The sequence below is a fragment of the Aricia agestis genome, chromosome 12 (genome assembly GCF_905147365.1).
Source record: "Aricia agestis chromosome 12, ilAriAges1.1, whole genome shotgun sequence".
NCBI lineage: Eukaryota > Metazoa > Arthropoda > Insecta > Lepidoptera > Lycaenidae > Aricia > Aricia agestis.
In genome coordinates, this window is record NC_056417.1 from 9,412,289 (window position 1) to 9,436,018 (window position 23,730).

At 35.8% G+C, this 23,730-nt stretch overlaps 1 protein-coding gene across 2 annotated transcripts in view; it reads right to left on the reverse strand.

The window, feature by feature from the left end:
* The window catches only part of LOC121732359 (chaoptin-like), an 88,758-nt gene extending 69,642 nt beyond the window's left edge, over positions 1 to 19,116 (reverse strand). For both annotated transcript variants that reach the window (XM_042122215.1, XM_042122214.1), the window contains exon 1: positions 18,934 to 19,116. The gene's annotated coding sequence lies outside the window, so the exon portion shown is untranslated. The remainder of the gene's footprint in view (positions 1 to 18,933) is intronic.
* Between the last annotated feature and the right edge of the window lie 4,614 nt (positions 19,117 to 23,730).

Here is a 23,730-nt window from a genome sequence, read left to right on the forward strand (position 1 = left end):
ACTGGAAAGCGCAATTAATAAAACTGAATTGCCTCCAACATGGGTTATTTTTATGCAAACATTACTCGGTGCGAAGAACCAAAAATTGGGACAAAGATCTCTTCAGAGGGCCAAGTCAATATTTTGTGACATTGTATACTGTATCACAGAAAAAAAAACTCCTAAACACGTAGCACTGGCAGAGTCTGTTCATCATCTTTCCAGATCGAAACATTTAATTACAATATTAAATAAATTGGGGCATTGTATTAGCTATCAAGCAGTAAAAGATCTTGATACAGAGATTACAAGAGCTATTTTGAGTGAAAATGAAAACAAAAAAGTGATTGTACCTAAGAACATTGTACGTGATCCATCATTGTATTTACATGGAGCTATAGACAACAATGATTTTAATGAAGAAACGTTAAGTGGTAAAAACACTACACACGTGACAGCTATGGTTGTATATCAAGAACAAACTTCTTTACAGAATGACAGTTTCCTTCAAATTAGGCGTGCAGCTGTCGACGAAAATTGTGACTTAAAACACTTGACCTGTCAAGAAATTGATCATTACGAAACAAAAAAAACAAAACCGATTACCACAACAAATTATGTCGAAACAAGCTGTTTGTTAGATACAACGAAAAAATCACAAAGTGTTAATCTTTTGTGGGTCTTGTGCAGACTGCAGTACGAGGAAGATAAAAATATGTTTGTGAGACCCTCTATCAACGCTATTCCTGGATGGACTCCTTTCCAACAACTTCTGTCATCAGAAAATTTACCCAGGTCAACTGTTGGGTTTTGTCCTATTATCCCTTTCCCACCCACCTCACGAGATGTTGTGTATACCGCAATGAAAAACTTTATTAACATATGTCAGTCACTTAATAAAGAAACTGCAGTTCTTTCGTGCGATATGTCAATATACTTGCTAGCCAAACAGATTCAAATGTCCTGTCCCGAGTTTTCTAAAATGATATTACGAATCGGTTCCTTTCATTTACAAAAAAACTTTTTGCGATGCTTGGGCCAATTTATTGATGGAAGTGGGCTTGATAGGATTTTAATCGAAGCAGAAATATATGGCGAAAATACTCTTGCTTCTATTTTAAACGGTGTACAATACAACAGAGGCATAAGAGCACACAAACTTGTATATGAAGCACTTAGAAACCTACAATTTGCTGAATTCATGGATCAAAATGAGTTTTCCGATGGGAATGCTACAAAATTGTGTCTTCAAGATATAAGAGAGGCTATAGTAGATAGAGACCACGAGAGTTTGTTGGAAAAATATCAGCGACATGAAAAAACTATTGAAATTTTGCTTTCCAATTTTTCTTCTTTTTTAAAAAGTATGTGCAAAGAAAGCGAAACATTCAAGTTTTTTAATGACTATTGTGAAATGGTAGAAATACTTCTGAATTCAATAAAAGCGGACAGAGAAAGTGATTATGATTTACATTTGCAGACTACAAGGCAAATGCTGTCTTATTTTTTTCCAATGAACCACACAAATTATGTCCGTGGAGTATCACTCTATTTGCAAGACATGATTCAATTACCGAAAGATGTTGTGGATGAGTTAAAACGAGGAATGCTTTCAGTAAAGCGAGGAACTGGAAAGTTTAATTCAGTTGGCTGTGATTTGGCTTTGGAGCAGTCTCAGAACCGGTCTTCAGCTGTTACTGGAGGTTTAATTGGTATTACTCAAAACATAGAAGCCATGCAGCGATGGGTCCTTTTGTATCCGTTTAAAAACTCAATTCATTCCACACTACTATCATATCTAGAAATGCAAGCAGATGCTACAGGTGATATTGATTCAAAAGTTCACACTGAATGGAGTGACTCAAGGATTGCTAAGGATGAAAAAGATATCAAAAATCTTATCTCGAATTTGAATGATTATAATCCATTCAAGGCAAACGACGAGACCAATGTACTCTACAATATCTATACTGGTGCACTGGCTGAAAAAACAACCTCACAATGTCTCCTGAATATCAAAGAATGTGGCGAGAGTTTGCTCAAAGAATTTGAAAAAGAACGTTTGGAATTGAAACAGAAAAGTGTATTTGATACTATAAAAAGAAATCAATTTCTAAACTTCGGTCATCGTCAAAAACAGTGCAAAACCACAAGTTCTAACAAACAATTAAAAGATACAAAAGATGTCACGGATATTCAACAAGCTTTTATGTTAGCTACACAACGCGATTTTGATCTAAAAATACTGGCTTCTCACGAAATACTGGAATATCCAAAATTTCTTTTTGATGAAGATGGTTTTTACAAAAAGTCCGTGAAATCAAGTTTGGTTCTTGAAATTGAAAAAAAGCATGAGTGTGGGAACTACACTTCACAAGACATAATAAGCTCAAAAACTAATGCAAAAGTTTATATTGTAGATGGCATGGCGCTGGTGCATCAAATACAACTGAAAAGTTTTAGTACATTCGGAGAATTTGCAGCTGCGTTTTTCAAAAAAATTATGATGTTGTTGTCTCAGGATTCTGTTGTACGACTTGATGTTGTATTTGATCGCTATGATGATATATCTATCAAGTTTCTAGAATCAAAGTTACGAAGTAAAGGACAAAACCCAACACAAGTTGTCATAACTAGTCCTTCGACAAAAGTCCCAAATTGCAAAGACTTTTTCGTGAGTCCTGAAAACAAATTACAACTAGTGAAATTTCTATGCAAGAATGCCTTGGCTTATACAGAAGTCAATGAAAAAAGTGAGCTATATGTATGTGGTGGATTTGATGACCCCACAAAATGTTTTAAATTGCAAGGCGCAACTTTCACTGAAGTTACCGATTTGAAATCTAATCACACAGAGGCTGATTCAAGAATGTTCTGCCATATTTTTCATTCTGTCAAACACATCGACAGTGCAGAGATAATTATTCTAAGCCCTGACACCGATATTTTTGTATTAGGCCTTTATTTCTGGCATAAACTTGAAAATATAGGTTGTCGCGCTTTGTGGTTTGAGGGATCACGAAAGAAAACCCGTTTTCTGGGGTGCCATTTAGCTGCACGAAGTCTTGGCGAAAATATATGTGACATTTTACCTGGGTTGCACTCTTTAACTGGCTGCGACACCACAAGTCGCATAGGTACAAAAACACAAATGTTGAACGCCGCGAATCTGGATTTTGTTCAGGATGCAGTTTCTGCTATGGGTGATGGGCTTTTGACTAGTAAGCAATTTAAAGATCTAGAAAAAGTTTGCAGTTACTTAATTTCTAAACAACAAACAACAGCAGATGATCTTCGACATAAATTGTTGTGCCAAAACATAGGTTTTGCCTTAAATTTGACAAGAATTATATGTACCTCTGATGCATTGCATTTACACTGTTTAAGAGCATCAGCTCAAGTTTATCTATGGAAAAGCTCTTTTGAACCGATATTTGACCATATTGATTTCCTTCAGTTTGGTTACGAGTTACGCGAAGGAAACCTTTACCCAAAGCAAATGTCAAAAAAATCTCTACCTGACTCTTTGATAAAACCGTGTAAATGTCAATCCAACTGTCGCACAATATCGTGTACCTGCAGAAAAGCAGCACTGAAATGTATATCCTTGTGTAAATGTGTAAACAATAATTGTAAAAACTTGTAACAAAATCAAACTGTTACTTGCATGTGTAAGCATTTTTCTCCGTAAATTTCGTAAAATTGCATCAAAATAAAAAAAATCTATTAGTTTACTACCTTGTATTTTATTTATAACACAAAATTACCAATAATTCCATAATTCAAACCAAAAACTTTGTAATTTATCAATAATATTTGTGATGGAGGGGAGGGGGGAGGGGGATCACAAAACTGGTTGGCAACATCTGTTTATAGGATGTCTGGGATCTATATAATATATATCAGAAGTCAGATTGAGGTCCGCAATTTTTGCAAACGTCTCCACTGAGTCCGAAATTTTAAGAAATATATTGAAATATCGAAACTCGCCATCTTTGAATGCTCCCCCCGCTTATCCCCCATGCAACTTTTTCACTGTACGAACTATTGAATCGTAAACAATGGACTATTGTTAATTATTTAAAATAATAATTTAAAAAATATATTCATGAGTTTTCAATCTATAGTGGTTTAAAGTTAACCCAAAAATGGAGCATTTTCGTAAATTTTCTAAAAAATCTTAGAGAAAGTGTAAGAAATGTTATAGTATGCTATATATTCGTGATCTACTCAATAAGCTCTTTCATTTGATACCCCACACGGCATGTTTTGGAAAAAAAATTTTTTTTCTTTGTATGCCATATTTAATTACCGGGGTGGGGGGAGGGGGACCACAAAACTGGTTGGCAACATCTGTCTATAGGATGTCTGGGATCTATACAATATATATCAGAAGTCAGATTTAGGTCCGCTATTTTTGCAAACGAAACTCCACTGAGAGTCCGGTCTAAGTTCATAATAGCGCGTTCCAACGTTATAGGCGTATGTTTTAACTTAATTATACGCGTGAAAGCCTGGCTATTAACAAAAGTAGCTAGAGGGTTAACATAGAGGTTATACATGGGTTAAAATAGCAGGTCTTTAGCAACCACTAACTAGGTAGATAAGATAGAGAAAATAATATTTTTATCTCTGTATAGAAAAAAAAATATCTATACTTACTAATCTTACAATATTAATTTGACGACCTCTCTGGCTCAGTTGGTGGGCTGTTGGTGCTCAAGCCGGGGGTCGCGGGTTCGAATCCCGCCGACGGAACAAAAAGTTTTCAACTTTCCTGGGTCATGGATGTGTATTAAATATGTGTATCATATAATAAAATTCTTAAATATATGTATAGTATAAAAGTATTATAATATATATTTCCGTTGTCTGGACCTGTAACACAAGTCCTTCTGGTACTTCAGGCACGGGGCCAGACTGACGTGGTGTGAAGCATAGATATTATTAAAATGCGAAAGTGTGTCTGTCTGTCTGTCTGCCCGTTACCTCTTCATGTCCAAATCGCTGAACAAATCTTGCTGAAATTTTATATGGAAATACTTTGAGTCCCGGAAAAGGACGTAGGATACTTTCTATCCTGAAAAAATGTACGGTTCAGTTGCGGGCATTATCTAGTATTTTCTATTATCACTAGATAATATTAAGTATCCACAGATTCGTTATGCCAAAATTAGTTCATCACGTGCGAACCGTGCATGAATTTTCCCGAAAGTATACCTATGATTATTTTCGGAATGTCCTATTTAATTCAGTCCGGTTTAGAGAAAATATTATTTTCGGAATGTCCTTTCCGAAGATAAAAGCCATATTATATCCAAATCAGTCCGGTTTAGGCATGAAGAGATAGGTAACTGATGGACAGGCAGACGGATATACACTTTTGCCTACATGTTAGTATGGATATTTTCGCCTCCGTGGTCTAGTGGTTAGAGCGTCGCTCTCGACTCCGGAGGTCGTGGGTTCGAATCCCGCGTTGGAAACATGTTATTTCCAAGTTTGGTTAGGACAATGCAGGCTGATCACCTGATTGTCTGACAAGTAAGATGATCCATGCGTCGGATGGGCATGTAAAAAGTCGGTCCTGCGCCTGATCTCTCGCCAGTCGTGTCGGTTTTCCGTCCCACTGGGTTATGAGAGTAAAGGAATAGAGAGTGCTCTTGTGTACTGCGCACACACTTGGGCACTATAAAAGTACTCCTGCGTACCTGGTCTGGTTTCAATGAAACCGGCCACCGTCACCGAAACCGGTGTGGGGAGTATTAATTATTATTATTAAATTATTATGGATATTTTCAGGGATTATTTTTTACTTACTCGCTCGAGTGTTTCGTTGTTTCCAATGTTGAATTGTAAAGAATTTATCGCACCCTTAGTATAAAAAGGACACAACTAAAAAAAAAAACTCGACTTTCAGTAAAACGTGCTCAAAGTTTTAGAAACTTAATTTTTCATTTTCATTGAGTTTTTTGAGTTGTGCCCTTCTTGCAAGTAGCGAGGGTCCATTCTGAAAGTACCACAGTTAAAATAATAATAGCATCAACGTTGACTTAGGCAGCGTAATAACAACAAGCATGCCTTTGATCCCGAATAAAATTTTGTCGCGATTAAAGGGAGCCAAATTGTTCAGGAGAGATGTGACGGTACGTTTTAAGCACCTTACGACATTGCTGAGACAATAGTATTTACGATATTGCTAGGTCATTCTGATACATTAACGAAAATTGATGCTTGCTGCCTTTTATTTTTTGTACATTCCTTGTTTTATAGATATATCTCCTGATAAAGGAGTTATCAGGGCGAGCGATGCGAACCCTAGTATATTTCACAACACACACACTCACACACACTTTACTTTAATTTGTGCTTTTACATAGTTATTTCTATTTATAATATGTATATCTACATATCACATCTGTGTTATTATCAGTCTGTCAAGGTTTGTTTATTATTAAAATATAAAAAAGTACCAAGCAGAAAAACAAAAGCCCTCACAAAGCTCGGCTTTTAGCTAGTTATAATACGATCAAAAACTAGCCAAGTGTGAGTTGGACTCGCCCATGAAGGGTTCCGTAGCAGCAATAAGGTTTATTTCTATGAAATTAAAACATACCAAGTTTCAATAGCTTTACCAATTCAAGCTATAGCTTCGGAGAAAAGTGGCTGTGACATACGGACGGACGGACAGACATACAGACAGATAGATATGATGAATCTATAAGGGTTCCGTTTTTTGCCATTTTCCGAATAATAATTAGAATTTAAATAACGCTGTGCTATCACACGAATATTTAAGTAAACCGGTTCATTTTAAAAATACAAAAGTAAATATTTATTTCCTTCATAACACAAAGCTTAAGGGTGAAATAAAAATACGCCGAAAAGACTGCGCTGCAATGACCCTGACTATAGAGCTTACACATGAAATTCACATAGTCGGAGTGACTATTACGTAACGTTGACGATAGCGACTGATATTTGTAAATAGCGACTACTAGTTCAAGACAATTAAATTGAAATGTATGGAAAATTTGGCAAAATTAAAGTACAACTTTTATCTATCACGATATGCAGGTTATAGAGTAAAGTTAAATTTTTTCTACTCTCCCCCCCCTCGGGGTGTGCGTTGTTTATATGAGAGGCTTGTAGTAAATTTATCAAGGTTTATTTCGTTCATACATACTTTTTATGTATCGAGTACGGTTTCTTATTTAAGTGGAAAATACCGTTTCGGGACATATTCGCGGGCGCGAGGGGTGACGCACACCCTGGAGGAGGGGGAGAGTAGAAAAAATTAAACTTATGTATAACCTACATATCCTGATAGATAAAAGTCGTACTTTATTTTTGCCAAATTTTCTGCTAATTTGCTTGAACTAAACTTATACCTGAGGGCCTAAGCGGCAAGCGATTATCGTAAACGCCAACGCCAAAATGTATGGGATTTGACATTAGTATTCGCTAGCGAAGCGATGACTTACGTCAAATCGCATACAATATGTTAGCGTTTACGATAATCGCTTGCCACTTATCTACTAAGGCTGTATCTATTTGTTTTAGAAGAATACATTCCGTTCTGTGCATTTCGCCCCAAAATGCACAATACAGTTCATAAAATGAAAAACATATTTGTATGTATCTTAAGCATAATAATTTATTAATTGCAACATATTACAATTAATAAATTGTACTCAAGATAATATCAAACCTCATCAAAATATTCTTGATTATCGGGGTAATTACTCCTCAATGGAGGCTTCAATATTGTAATATCAGTTAGCTATATTATGCGTTAAATGCCATTTTGACGTGGGAGAGCCATGCTTCGGCACGAATGGGCCGGCTCGACCGGAGAAATACCACGTCCTCACAGAAAACCGGCGTGAAACAGCGCTTGCGCTGTGTTTCGCCGAGTGAGTGAGTTTACCGGAGGCCCAATCCTCTACCCTATTCCTTTCCCTACCCTCCCTTATTCCGTTTACTTTCCATCCCTACCTTTCCCTATTACCCTATTCCCTATTAAAAGGCCGGCAACGCACCTGCAGCTCTTCTGATGCTGCGAGTGTCCATGGGCGACGGAAGTTGCTTTCCATCAGGTGACCAGTTTGCTCGTTTGCCCCCTTATTTCATAAAAAAAATACAATTTCTTAAATCTGCAATATCAATTCCTGGCCAATGTATTTCTACCCAAAAACTAGCTACTTGCATGTAATAACCCGCTGGATTTCATTCTGAAATAGAAGCTTAAAACGGTTCTGTATTTTTCTGTCTCCATTTATTTTATTATCTTTTTATTCTTATTATTTCTTTCTTTTTCCTTCCTTTTTACACAGTGTGGAAAATTAAAAAAAGACTTCCTTGTTCACTTAGCTGCTGCTATCTCTAATAAGGTTTATTCGGGGTTAGGGGTTAGCTATATTATTTGTTGGTTTTAATATGCAAGTCCCGTGTGTTGTTTCAAATGAAATTTGATATTGGGAATATTAATATGTGAAGTAATTTTGGGTTTATAATTAGATACCGTGCTAAGAGGATGCGCTTAGTTTTAAGACGCTAATAATAATTATAATTATATACGTACAAAACTAAAATTAATTGCCCTGGAACGAAGCCCTTAAACGCTGCCACTTTCACAGTAAACTCTATACAGGGGACTCATATACACCCTAACCCTAAAGCAGGGGCTCCCAATCTTTTTCGGTCTGCGGCGCAGCTGCACGTCACAATATTTTGTCAAGGCGGCCCTACTCAACCTAGATATTACAAAAAAAATCATAAATAAACTCCTTTGATTATAGTTACGTTATGCAGGCAAATAATAACAAACATGAAATACTTAATCATCTAACTGTTTTACGTAATTATTAATATTGTAATTTTGTAGTTTTAGATAAGGATGGAGGATCGACTCACGGCGCCCCTCTTGCCTTTTCACGGCGCACCAGGGCGCCGCGGCACACACTTTGGGAACACCTGCCCTAAAATATTAATATTACTTAGTATTGTTACACCTTGTATAAAATAAAAATTGTCCTAAAAGAATGCTTTACATAACAGGAGCGCAGACATTAAGACTACTATTGTCGCAAAAAAAAAAAACAAGAAATACGCTGAGCTCATCACAAGATTTTCCGGGCCAAGTCGCGTGAGGGCTATTTACTCAGGGTTTTTATCGCCCGAGTCTCACTCAAGTTATTACCGTTGCACTCTCAGTGTGATTGAGGTACTTATTTCTTAAGCTATTTGTGAACATTTAAATAAGAGGTACTACAGTTTATGTTTCCATAAATCTAAGCTTTTTCCTGTTGCGTGGTAACAAAGAAAGGGAAGGCGAATGATGGAAGTATCTCATAGATTGGTAGTGCACGTGTTCTGAAATCTAGCTCAGTATACTAGCCATTGCACTTGATTTTGAATCTGACGCCATATTGTGCTAATGTGCAACTGGTATGACAAGTGTGTATTATAATAATTATTATAGGTCTACCAGGATCTGATGCCAATTTTTGACATCAGTAATTATTAAGCATACATTTTTATATTTGCATGTTTGACATACAGGATCAGCCGCTATAAGAAAAAAAAGGATTAAAATGTTTTTTTGCAATAACCTAGTATTGCTATAGAGTCAATTTATTTTCTAACTTTTTGCCATCAGATTTTGGTAGACCTCTACATCCTGTAGTGACAATATTGTATGTCAAGGCACTTATATACAACATTGTATCTTTCGGCATACATTTCGATAGGAATCAACAGCTGTTGATTCAAGACGTCATAAGCCAATGCACTGGGTTAAATTTCGGAACCTACCCAGTGAATTTTATATATTGTGTCAAATACATACATACGTTGGTGTTAGAACAAAATATAATGCGTTTTTTGATACGTAGAGATTAACGTTCGTATACTTTTTTTTCTATATTTCAAAAGAATTTTCTGTGGAGAGAATACATATCTTACTTTATTTTCGTCTCTAAGTCAGGTTTTGTTACGTTTCGCTTGCCTCTTACGCTTAATAAAGAAAATACTCGATCCGCTTGTGTTATTTCTTTATATTTTATACAGAAACAATATTTGTTAAGGATTATACAGCCCTAGTAAATACTCTCTCGCATTCTTTGGGCTCAAAGTGAAGTAATGCGAGAAAATAAACTGTTTCCTTCTGGAATCCAAGGAATTATTTAAGATCCTTACTAAGAAGATAGCGCTTTTATGCCAGTCCTCAAGGCATAAATATTTTAACAAAGATATTTACTTTTTAATAAATATGTAATGTATGCAAGGACTTTATAAAAAAAAACAAATCCCCTGATTTCAAGCAATTCTTTTCTGAAGCAACACCAGTAGTGTTAGCACGGCGACCAGCGGAAATGCGAAAGTATGGAAAAACTGTGGAAATAAACCTAAGGTGCCGTTCCGATCTTTTATCGTTCCGAAAAATTCAATTAAAATGCCACTTTATGACACACTATAGTATATGTCATAATGTAGGATATTATTTGAATTTTTAGAACTATAGTCTGTCATAAAGTGGCTTTTTAATTGAATTATTCGGAACTAAAAAAGATCGGAACGGCACCTTAAGTTTATCTCCACAGTTTGTGACTATAGTCTGTCATAAAGTGGCATTTTAATTAAATTTTTCGGAACGAAAAAAGATCGGAACGGCACCTTAGGTTTATTTCCACAGTTTGTCCATACTTTCGCATTTCCGCTGGTCGCCGTGCTAACACTACAGAACTGAAATGCGTATTTGATCTGTTATTACTGGTCTCATTAGATTGTATGTTCACCTCAAACACCCCTCTTGCTACAAACACATGATTTAATAACTATAATATTATGTACTATCAGAGAAGTTGATTCCTAGGCAGATGGGGGACCTATGTAGTTTGGTCGCGTTACGTCAAACCCAGCTGACAGATCACAATTAACATTGAATAGACATGATCCGACCAAATGACTTTGGTATGTTAACTACCTAGGAATCAATTTCCTCGATGGTACAAGGTCTGCTAGTCTCTGCCTGGCATATTGAAAACGTGACAGACATAGACATACCTTTGAATGCGTGACGTAAATATCTTCATTTGTAAGAGTATTATACACCAGTTTTCCTCAGAGGTCTTCTCTTGAGTCGACCCATTCGTGCCGGTGTAACTCTTAGCTATTTAATTTCCAAATGGCGTGCGAGATGAGATTAGATAGGAAACTGTCAAAAACATTCGAAACGCGCGCCGCTGCCCGCTGCGATAGCGGTGCAGAATTCCAATGCTTGGAAATTTATAACTTCCATAAAATAGCTGCCTTTGCGGTGTGTGTTAAAATATTATGATGTAGGCCATACAAACTGGGCGTTTATAATTTAAGTCTAAAAACCTAATAAAATCTAACAATAATGTTACTCAGGTAGATAGTACTAACTTTATTTTGATATTGTCTAAAAATTTAGAAGATTTTAATTGTGGGGAATATTTCCAAATACTTACTGTAAAAGGCAAATTTGGATGGAACAATATTTTTTATATTTTGTTACAAACAGACTGTTTAGTCAAGTTCACACATTTTTTACACACATTTTTTATTTTTAAACATATAATATTTCGTCTTTTTTCCAAATTGAAAGTTAAGGTGGCCACTTTGAGCTGACCTCCCCTAATGCTCGACTCTGTATCGTTACATTACAATGCTCCTAGTTAGGGAGCACCATAATGCTAGTAGTAAAATTAAATTGTAATAAAACATTCTAAGCTTTGCTGAAGTTTTTGCTACAGAATACCGAACCAATTTCGTAAAGCGAAACTGGATAACAGCAAAATCAAACCACTTAAAGTTTTAAGGTATATTCATATTTTAGTCTACGCTGCGGTACACAGAATCAAATATTGCACAAAGTCTTTAAAGACGGCGAAATAGAGTTCGAAACAGTGTATTATAAATATAAGTTTAAGTTTGTTACGCCCGTTGCGGAATTGCATTATTGTGATTAAACTTTGTCAAGGTATTGCTTGTGCTTTGGGATAAGCTGTTGTCGATTTAAAAAAACTAGCTATTTGACCGAGCTTTGCTCGGTATTCGATAAAACACGAATAAAATGACATTTTCTAAAAATGATTCCTAGCTAGATCGATTTATTGAGAGATTCCAATTATTTATAATATATATAATTTATATATACAAGAATTGCTCGTTTAAAGATATAAGATAAGATACTGAAAAAACCGTGCATGTTTTATTGCGTCGCGATTTAAATGTGGTCTATCGCGATTAAATGTGGCCTATGTACCAATTATTAGAGAAGTTGATTCATAGGCTAATTGCGATCACAATTAATAATATAACCTTAAAAATCTAACTTAATAATGAAGGCTTGCTATCTATCAGAGTCTTCGTCTAGCCTGTCACAGTTTGTCATTGGGAATCTCACCTTTGCTCGAAGCATTTTAGAAATTATATCATACAAGAATTTCTTTCATATTTGCAACATAGGAAGGTTTTTAATAAAATATCCACATCACGGCACCACGGGTTCTATAAAGAGGAGGATATTTCTGTAGAAAATTTAAGGAGGCTTTGTTATATGTTGTTAATGTGCCAAGACACGCAGGCTTCGCTATGTTTTCCTTTTCAACATGAAATAGTATGTTACTATGAGGCAAAAAATGCTCGAATGGTAAGTAATGACCGTAATAATTTTGACGACCTCTGTGGCTTAGTGGTGAGCGCGTTGGCAGCTCAAGCCGGGGGTCGCGGGTTCGAATCCCGCCGACGGAACAAAAAGTTTTCATAAGTTCCTGGGTCATGGATGTGTATTTAATATGTGTATCATATAATAAAAATCTTAAATATATGTATAGTATAAAAGTATTAAATATATTTCCGTTGTCTGGTACCTGTAACACAAGTTCTTCAGGTACTTACCACAGGGCCAAACTGACGTGGTGTAAAGCGTCCATAGATATTATAAAAAATTATATTATAAAATAATACTATGTTAACACTAAATAAATCCTAATGGTATAGTTTTTTTTTAGTTTGACTGAAACTCAACTCAATTTAGGTGGAACAGGAAATGTATTGTTATAATATATTGATAGATTAATAGTCATATAATTTATGAGTGACATTGTCCTACAAATAAAACAGTCCATATTTTGGACCATCAATTCAAAGTATGAAATCCTTTCTATTTCTGTTAGCTACCACTTTCAATATTTTTCGCAGTTAAAAATGTTGTTTGTCTTATCAAAATGAAGCTACTCCCAAAAAAATAACTTGTTAGTAATAAAAAAAATTGTTCTAGGGCTCCCGTACTATAAGTATTACATATGTCGTAGGATGATTTGATAAATCCGTGTTTTCGCGAAATCCCTAGAATTTTCGCGAAAACAAGGATTTATCAAATCATCCTACGACATCGTAGGATGATTTGATAAATCGAATTTTCGCGAAAATTCTAGGGAATTCGCGAAAACACGGATTTATCAAATCATCCTACGACACATATATAATAAAATTATATATAGATGTCATGATATTAAGTCGTGTTTTTGTGTCCCGGCTCTAAGGATAAAAATATAACAATTTGTTGACCTCAATTGCGATTACTCGCTAGAACTAGTTTTCCCCAATGATCATTCCAATAATACTTAAAGCAATTATCCGTTAAGGGATAATCGTAGTGAAGGCATTCCTCCATTTCTCTTTGACCAAAAATATGCAGGAAGGAAATCCAAAGAAAATGTATCCTTGAGAGCAAATAGACCCTCGGCAGGGTTGCCAACGTGAAGGAATTTCTCCCTCAAAGATGGATATAATTTGTGACAAAAATAGTTGACGTTGGTAACCTTGCGAAACAGTGTGTAATATGAATCGAACCGCATAATCAGGCCAAGCGGAAAATCGGTCAGGACTCATCAGCCGATAGTAGCTGGTAAGGCCATGGGAACAAACATGTGGGCCGAAATACGATATTCACTATATTTGTACTTTGTACATTTACGATTTCGTTTTCAAGGATTGTGATACGATCATTACCTACAATAATGACTTTTACTAATGTTTTTCTACTATTTTCCAAAGAAAATTATATAATTATAGCTGATCCGGCAAAGGCTGTTTTGCCATATACGGTGTGCGCAATATGCTTGAGTTCACTGTTATTCTTACAGAAGTTTTCATAGAGGCGTTCTTTGTGTGGCTCCGATCTCAAAAAAACTTCACAATTGATCCAGCGTTACGGAGAAGTTTAACAATTAACATCGTGACTTTATATTCTAAATGGCTCGCTCTTGCTAAATATCGTATATTAAAAAAATCTTTATTTCAAAGCATAATAAATAATACCTGAAAAAATAATAATATAGATCTTTCAACGGTAATCCCAGTGCCTTTATTTATTTTTTGAGCGTGCGAGTAAGTTTTCTTTTTTCCTTAAATACCAAAGTGCGTTTCTCATTTTCAATGAAACATTAAATATGAAAACTGTCGTGTGATAACGGTCAATATACCTTTTACTGTATAATGAGGCGTAAAATGTGTGTAGGAGAAAACGCTGAGTAAAACAGGGTTACAACATAATATTAAACTTGGTCTAGAGTACTCTATATATTGCATAATGCAATCTAATATTAAAGACCTATGCATCACGTAGCTATGTACTGGTGAAACTGACAATTAAAGCGGTGATTTAAAAAAAACAAAAACCCCTTAGCTGCATTTAGATTTTAGATACACCCAGTGTAACCATCACAGTAAGAACTAAGAATAAACCTAACGACAACGACCAAGCTAAAAATCATGAAGCCATTCAGGATGTAGATCGTGGAGATATAACCCTCTAGGTGCAATCGGGTAAAATTGAGGGAATATCACAATATCAGGCAATGACGTTAGAGGATTTAAAGCATTAAACTTGTAATCTATGATACTATTAAACGATTTCCTAAATCCCAATTTAAAAAGGTCATCAAAATGAAAATGCATTCACCGCGATAACTTCGTTAGGGCCAGGCCACAACACTGCGTTGCGGCGTCGCATCGCAAAGCAAAATCGCACAGAAATGCGATGCAATGTGACAACGCAAAAATTTCATCGGAAATGTCGCTGACGCATCGCAAATTTCCACGATGCGCGCAGCGACGTCGCAGATTTTTACGATGCGACGCCGCAACGCATTGTTGTGGCCTGGCCCTAAGATGTCAAAAATCCGATTTGACAGCGCGTCGAAAGGGTCATAACACCGATGCATTTTGTTAAAATCCATATACATTTTTATGCTTCCGTACCCAACGGGTAAAAACGAGACCCTATTACATAGACTACAATGAAGTCGCTTCGGCTACATCTCAAGAACCGCTATAGCCAGAATTCTGAAATTTTCACAGATTGTGTATATCCTTCGCCGCCATAAAGTTAATATACCTAGCAGAATAGAGCAACAATCTCGAGCTGTCAAACGAAACCGAAATTGGTTTACATCTGTGTGTAAAAATATGTGTACGTATACACTTACACAAGCATGATTGAACATGAATTATTCTATGAGATTAAATTGTCAACGTGCCGATAAAAGCCGACTGGATGACGTTAAAAAAACAAGTGCTGCTGTCATGTATCACACGTCTCTTTTTACCACGCTGTGTTACTGATAGTGACATCTCGCTTGCTCAGGCCTTTGTTTCTCTATTCCGCTAGGTATATTAACTTTATGGTCGCCGCTATAACCACAAATACATAATACGATTAATATTTAAGGGGGGCTCCAATACATGTAACGTGATTTGACGACGCAATAGCTAGCAACACTGTCAACACAATTGCGACACTTGAAATTTTTACAAAATCCTTGATTATTTTCGTACTTGGAGGCCCCCAATCACATACAAAAAACAAATTTTTTGGCTACTTTCGCTCTATAACGGTACGGTACCCTTAGAACCCGGAGAAAGCGCGAGTCCAAATCGCACTTGACCAATTTTTGACATCTTACCTCGCTATCAAATCTAACGAATGCATTTTGACAATGCACTCTGAACCTTTCAGAATTCCACCCACAGCCACAGTTTTGTACTATTATGGCAACACAACACGTCTTGATGAACGTAATTAATCAATTGTTGTGATGTTCATCTGGGAGGCACCGGGGGGTTAACGAGCACACGAACTGTAATTAACAATGAGTTAATTTTAGTCAGTTTGTTTGCCATTTAATATTCTATTAACCCCGCTATGATTGTCACGTATATTAACTTTTGATTTAGTTTTAGCTGGCAACACTTTTTTTTAAGCAGAGGTTATTGTCATGAACCATTTTAGGTTCAAAACCAACCTCGGGTGATGAAAAAACGTGTATGTACTGAGTACACGTGTAGAAGTGAAACTTTCATCCAAAATCTTGATAGCGGTGACGTCGTCGTGACTCTTTCATGACCCAACCTTGAAATTTCACTTTCAAAGCGCCTACTGAATTTTTATTTAAAAAAAACTAGTGCGGACATAATTATAGTAATCAAGAATTTTTCTAAAAATGATTCCTAGCTAGATCGATTTGTCGCCCCCGAAACCCCCTATATACTAAATTTCATGAAAATCGTTGGAGGCGATTCTGAGATATATAATATATATACAAGAATTTACAAGAATTGCTCGTTTAAAGATATAAGATATAATAGTAGAAATGCCGTATTCTTTATTTAAATATTATATAGATTATAGATCAAAATGAATTTGAACGAAGTAGAGAAAGATATAAAGAGGTTACCTCAACTTACGTTGTAACAAAAAGTCTCAACTTTTGTCTCAGTTCAACCCAATCGTGTCAAGTATGTCTCGTCAAGTTTCAAGTATATTCGAGTGTAATTGAATACACGGCAAATTGATCACTATACAGTAATATGAACTATTTCCAATTAATTGTAGATTCAAACTTGAATTTAAAAATGTAATTGTTTAATAGAAAATTGTGATTTAATAAAAATGCAATTAGTGACCTATTGCTTCATCTATAGTCAAAAGTCAACGTCATTTTTCTTACTTCGAAAAGTCACCCTTAATGCACCCTTTAATCAAACATCATTATTTCTAACACCGGTTCAAGAAATAGAATAAAATTTACGTTAAAGTTTACCCTTCCACACGACGTTTTTCACGCTCGTTTGTATCGATACAAACGCAAGTTGAACGCTCAGCAAAGGAAAGAAAGCCGTCACGTTTTAAACTGCGAAAACGCGATGAAAACGCGTAGGAGACGAGCTCATCAGAAACGCGCGTCGTCAGTGCGCAAAAAATACGTCGTAAGGAAATGCCCTAAGATTAATCTAATGACATATCTCAAGTTGATAATGCGACAAATCGTTTAGATTCAGGTTCGTGCCAGAGAAATATACCTATAACACACAAGTAACATAGAACATCTCTTGGCAAAGCCGTATGTAAATAATCTGATTTTATTTTCTTACACACACTTACACATTCTTATACATATATTAACTGCGGCGGCCCAAGCAGAGACAAACAAAAGAAAGAAATATGAAGCACTGGGGAATGATTACTTTTTTGTACCTTTCGGGGTTGAAACCCTGGGTCCGTGGGGCCCTGGTGCCAAACAAATGTTCAGAGAGTTATCCCAAAGACTGGTTGAGAAAACTAACGATTCCAGAGCTGGCGCTTACCTCGGCCAGCGTATCAGTCTTGCGATACAGCGAGGTAATGCTGCCAGCCTCTTGGGTACATTGCCCGCAGCCTCTGACTTAGATTTAGTTTTTTATATATAGTCTTTGTTTTATATTTTAGCATTATTTATAGCAATTATTACTTATTATTATAATTATCATCATATTAACTTATTGACACGTGAAATATGTAATATTTTATTGTAAAATAGTATTTATATTAACTAAATTCGAGAACTCCAAATTCAAAATGTGCATTGGTTTATATATTTTGGATTCCATTTTAGCAACTTCAAAAGAGCTTCGTTTAAATATTCTATTTGTCCCAAAGGAAGCAAGTCTCTGCAATGCTTATACTAGAAAATATTGGCATATAAATGTACTTATTGGAATAAATAATATTCTATATCTGCATCTTTTGCTGCTGGGTTTTAAATTGCTTGAATGTAAAATTGCTTTCGTAAGTTGTATTAGCATTATACTGTAAATATGATATGATACCTTACAATTAATATGTGATTTAAGAGCTTTTTATTCTAACTATCCGAAATTATTCAACGCAACTAACTTGGTGGAAACATTATATTTTTATAAAAGAAATTCTCAATCTCAGGGTTTAGTTTTTATTGCCTTTAATTTATAATATTAATTATTATATTATAATATATTTTATAAAACCAATGTTTAACCATTAAGGATGTAAATTGCAAAAATATATAAAAAGGTTTTGAATTTCATATAAAACCAAGAAAAAGTGTAGATGAATCGAGGTAAACCAATGCTCAGTGTCTAAATAAAGATAACTAGAGCGTTTCACAGTTTTTTTCATAACCGCTGTACTGTATAAATCTTTTTCCCTTTTGTTTCACCTATGTAAAACTCTTAAAATCCTTAAATAATCAAAACCTTTTACTCTAGAGTTATAATAAGCGTACAGAAAGCTCCGCCTCATATAAAAGAACTAATTACGGGCCGAACTAACTGGAGTGAGCAGTAATTTGTCAAGATTTTTTTCCTTTCAGTCCTAACTACTTGACATTATTTCCTAGTCCTTGTTTGTCGCTGTATTTTCACCGAGCCGGCTCTCCAAAAGCATAATTGACGCTCATACAAGCCTCAATCTAAGTAACCCATATAAATAAATGGCCAAACCGTTATATTTTAACGCCTAATTATAAGCTATATATGTTTTTATATCAATAGCGTACACACATAAAAATATATTTTATAACGAAATAAAATTAAGAAGAAAAAATCTAAAAAATCTAAAGTACTTACGAAAAACTAATTAATCACATCTCATAATCACAACTGCAGAAGTTCAACACGTCGAAACGAAATAAACTATACATCCATCATCACTATCTTTGCACTAATAATTCATTAACGAGTAACATATTAAAGTTGACTGCGCCGAGAGCGGACTAGAGCTGTGAGAGCGGAGTACAGCGGCCTCCCGCGCCCGCGCCTTGTGTCAGACTGACGGAGGCTCGCTCCTCGCGGTCACGCGTTTTTCAGCTTACCTTTGAGGTACCTGGGCCGTTTTATCTGTCTTAATTTTATCTGTCTTAATTTTGACGACCTCTGTGGCTCAGTGGTGAGCGTGTTGGTAGTTCAAGCCGGGGGTCGCGGGTTCGAATCCCGCCGACGGAACAAAAAGTTTTCAATGTTCCCGGGTCTGGATGTATATATTAAATATGTGTATGATATAATAAAAATCTTAAATATATGTATAGTATAAAAGTATTAAATATATTTCCGTTGTCTGGTACCTGTAACACAAGTCCTTTAGGTACTTAGCACGGGACCAGACCGACGTGGTGTGAAGCGTCCATAGATATAAAAAAAAAAAAAAAAAAAAAAAAATTGTCTGTACTATATTATATCTGCGGTTTTTTGTTATACTATTATTTTGATTAATGTGTGTGTGTGTTTTTTTTAATTTAGTATTCTAGCTCTAAATAAGTATTTAATTATTAATATAAAATTAACTAGACGCACGGTTTGATGACGCATTATTGCATTCCAGTTGTGCTGCGTGCGGTGCGTCGGGTTAATGTGTTGTACTGTATAATATTATGTTTTAAATTGTAATTTTCCATCTTTTTAGTAAAAGATAACCCCACGCGAGTTTCTTACGCCGGTTCTTCTCGCCGGATTAGTTCCCGAACCGGTGGTAGGCACCTTAGTATCGACGTTCGGAAACATTTTTGTAAAAATAAATGCTCTGAATAAAGAATATTTTGATTTTGAATATTATACATTATCAATTAAAATATTGTCCGTATGATTAAAATTCAAACAATATAATATTATGTAACGGTAATAAAAACGGGAAGTTATTTTTTATTTGGATTAAGGAGCATGTGATGTATTTTTATGGGCAATAAAGTTCAATTGGTATATTTCCTCACGCCCGCCGGGGTTTGTCACGTTTTCTTGATATACATTTATTGTTTTGAATAAAGGTCATAAACAGACGTCCATTGAACGTAAAAATCTTTCATAAATCGTGAGTGTTGAGAAATTGTGGGAAAAGAAAAGCTCGTTAAAAGGCAGGCAAATGTGCTCGTTACCGAACAATAAGTTAATTTTACTAACAAGTGAATGTGGGAGTAATTTCCATATTAAACACATAATTTGAAATTGATTTGTCGGTGAGGTAATGTCGGTAAGCTCGCGTGGGACGGGTACGTTGTTTAAGGCTTAGTACATACAAGCGACCAAGTAATGCGTCTGCTGTGCTGCGAAGATACATGATCCGTTACGTTGCCGTGTGTCGCCGCAACACCAACGCAAACGTTCTTACATACAATATCTAATAAATGAAATTCTCGTGTCATAGTGTTTGTGCGCGAACTCCTCCAAAACGGCTCAAGAGATTTTAATGGAATTGTGTATGTACATTCGTTAGGCTTGAAAATAGGTTTTTATATATCCATCACATGGTAAAACAACGTTTGCTTTAAAATTCTATAATATTGATTCGTTGCGACTTGCGTCGCCAACAGCATTATTTTAACGAAAGAATGGCCTGGAGATAAGGAGGGGTGAACGCGTTCATTTAAAAAATATATATTTGTATCATGCTTGGGTGTGGCTTAAGTTGTTATATAGGGGTTTGTGTTACTGTCTATACAATATAGCTGGTTTAGTTATGAATTTGAAATTATAATTATTTATTAACGAATTTACAATTTTTATTGTAAAACTGTATATTGTGTTGCTATCAAACCATAAAGTTAATATATTTAGCTAACTTTATGTATCAAACGCAGTCGCTGTAAATAGTCTCAATGTGAACGCTACCTTACTCTGGGTTTATAAGGAAGTTATAACATAAGTGATTCTTATTAATTTTGTAATAACATAACGAAGTAAGCAGCTTAGTTCTGTTTCGTATTCATATCACAGTCATATTGGTTTCCTTTTGCCCGGGCCTCTCTAAGAACGTCTTGTGAGCTAAATTCGAATGTTAAAAAAGATAGGTATACAGTTTAAAAAGTCTAATTATTGGTAATTGTAATCTTATATCTTTAACTCGGTCAAATAGCTAGTGTTATTTTAAACTGGATACAATTTTGATTTAAAACTTGGATGGGGAAATAAATGAAAGCATGCATGGTTAAGGGCCTGGATTGTCTACCTATCTTGCATTTATAAAAAGCGACGTTTACCTTTTAACTTATATTGATACAGCCTACTGAACTATGCCTGTACTTTTCTTTCAATTGCTAGTACTTTTACACTGTGGAAAGGCGAATTGCTGTAGTTTTACGCCCATTGCAACTTTAGTAGTCTTCGAGTTTCGAAACATTTGAGTGGGTTTTGTAGAACAGCCTTTTAAAAAGTGTACCTACTTGATTTGATCACGTGTAAAATGTGCAATTATGCTAACTGATACTTTGATTGTAATCAATATGATCCATAGTCCATACTAATATTGTAAATAGGAAAACGTGTCTGTCTGTGACCTCTTCACGCCCTAACTACTGAACTGCTTTTGGTGTGCTTTGGTATGGAGATACTTAGGGTTGATTCAGACTGCAACGGGACGCGTTGATGCATTTCGAATTCTTTTTTTATGAAATAAGGGGGCAAACGAGCAAACGGGTCACCTGATGGAAAGCAACTTCCGTCGCCCATGGACACTCGCAGCATCAGAAGAGCTGCAGGTGCGTTGCCGGCCTTTTAAGGGGTAATAGGGGAGGGTAGGGAAGGGAATAGGGGAGGGTATGGAAGGGAATAGGGGAGGGTACGGAAGGAAATAGGGGAGGGTAGGGAAAGGAAAAGGGTAGGGGATTGGGCCTCCGGTAAACTCACTCACTCGGCGAAACATAGCGGAAGCGCTGTTTCACGCCGGTTTTCTGTGAGGACGTGGTATTTCTCCGGTCGAGCCGGCCCATTCGTGCCGAAACATGGCACTCCCTTGTAATTTGTATGGATTTGACATATTTCAATTGCGTCAGACGTCTTGCGAATCTGTCAAATCCATACTAATTTAGAAATGCATCTACGCGTCGCGTTGCGGTCTGAATCAACCCTTAGAGTTCCGAAAAAGGACATATTATTGTGAATTATGATACCTTTTATTCATGAAAAGTGTACGGTTCCCGCGTAATAAATTTTTTTGGCGCAACGGAGTTGCGGGCGCCATGTAGTGTTTAATATTATCATGCTGAATATAATATATTAGTGCTTTTTGTTTTAGGAAACATCTGAAAATAAAATGGAAGCCGCCATGAAGGGTTAGTAATATTTAATTTCATATTTCCGTTTCATACAATCATTATAAAGGTTTCCCAAGGAGCATTCGCTTGTAATGTAACGTTACAGAGTCGAGCATTGCAATGCGCACCTTGTAATAATACAGTGTGTAATATCTTGATACAACTAGTAACATCAACTAGCTATCGAATGCTCAATGTCGAATGTTTCATTACACGCGAATGCTCGTCAGTCAGGGAGATAGTATTGTAATGTAATGCTCAAAAACGAATCTATAATATTACATTACAGGTGAATGCTCGAGGTGAGGGAGCACAAAAACATTGCAGGTACCTGCAAATTGAATATCATAAGCTAGTAACACCTTGATTCTATTATTTAAATTAAAATACGGCCTGCAAACCTTCAAGAATTCCTTCTTAAAATGCATCTGTAGCTCTTCTGTTGTTGCGGGTGTCCATGGGCGACGGTAGTTGCTTTCCATCTGGTGACCCGTTTGCTCATTTGTCCCCTTATTTTATGTAAAAAAAAATCATCACAAGAAATAATTTTACAAATTCTACACTTACCTTTTTTATTGCACACCTAAGTCAAAGGCAAACATCTTCTGCCATCATAATTTTTACCCACTACGCATCCTTGCCATAATGATGTATTTAATTACAAGAGCCAGGCTAAACGGGAGAGAGCCTTCAAATAAAGTGCATATAATTGCTTAGGTGAGTACGTCACAGGCTAGACGTGGGGTCTGAGTGTGTGACGTGTAAGATACTCATGACCACTCAGCATGTGCGTCTGCTTCTTTGTGCTAGGGTTTTTGTTTACGCTTCATTTCTCAATTCCCTTGATTTTGAGTCGACTTTGTTGTAAGTTAAAACGTGATGGGTATTTGAATTTAAAGGAACCCTGACTGGATGCAATCGAATATGATGAATAAAATGTTGTAAGTGCAGTTACATTTCTCATGTATGCAAATTAAAACTTTCCTTTGACAGTTGATTACTAGCCATCAATATCCTTGCATACATTCTACGAATAATAAAAACTAAGGAAAAGTAACTCCGTCAAAAAACATGCTCCACGATACTTGTCAAAAAAGTGTACCTTAGGTACACATTTCAATACATTTGCAATATTTCGGTGACCTTGAGCGGTACTAGGCTGACGTTACATTACAGATCAAAAGGAACCAAATTTAAAACGGTAATAGTATGGGAGTTACGATCCCTTAGTTTTTTTATTATTCGTAGCATACAATAAAACAAGCCTCTCTAGCATACAATAAAACAAGAAAATACAATTAAAATTACAATTTCTATGACAATGAAATCTTTCCACTCAAGTCAC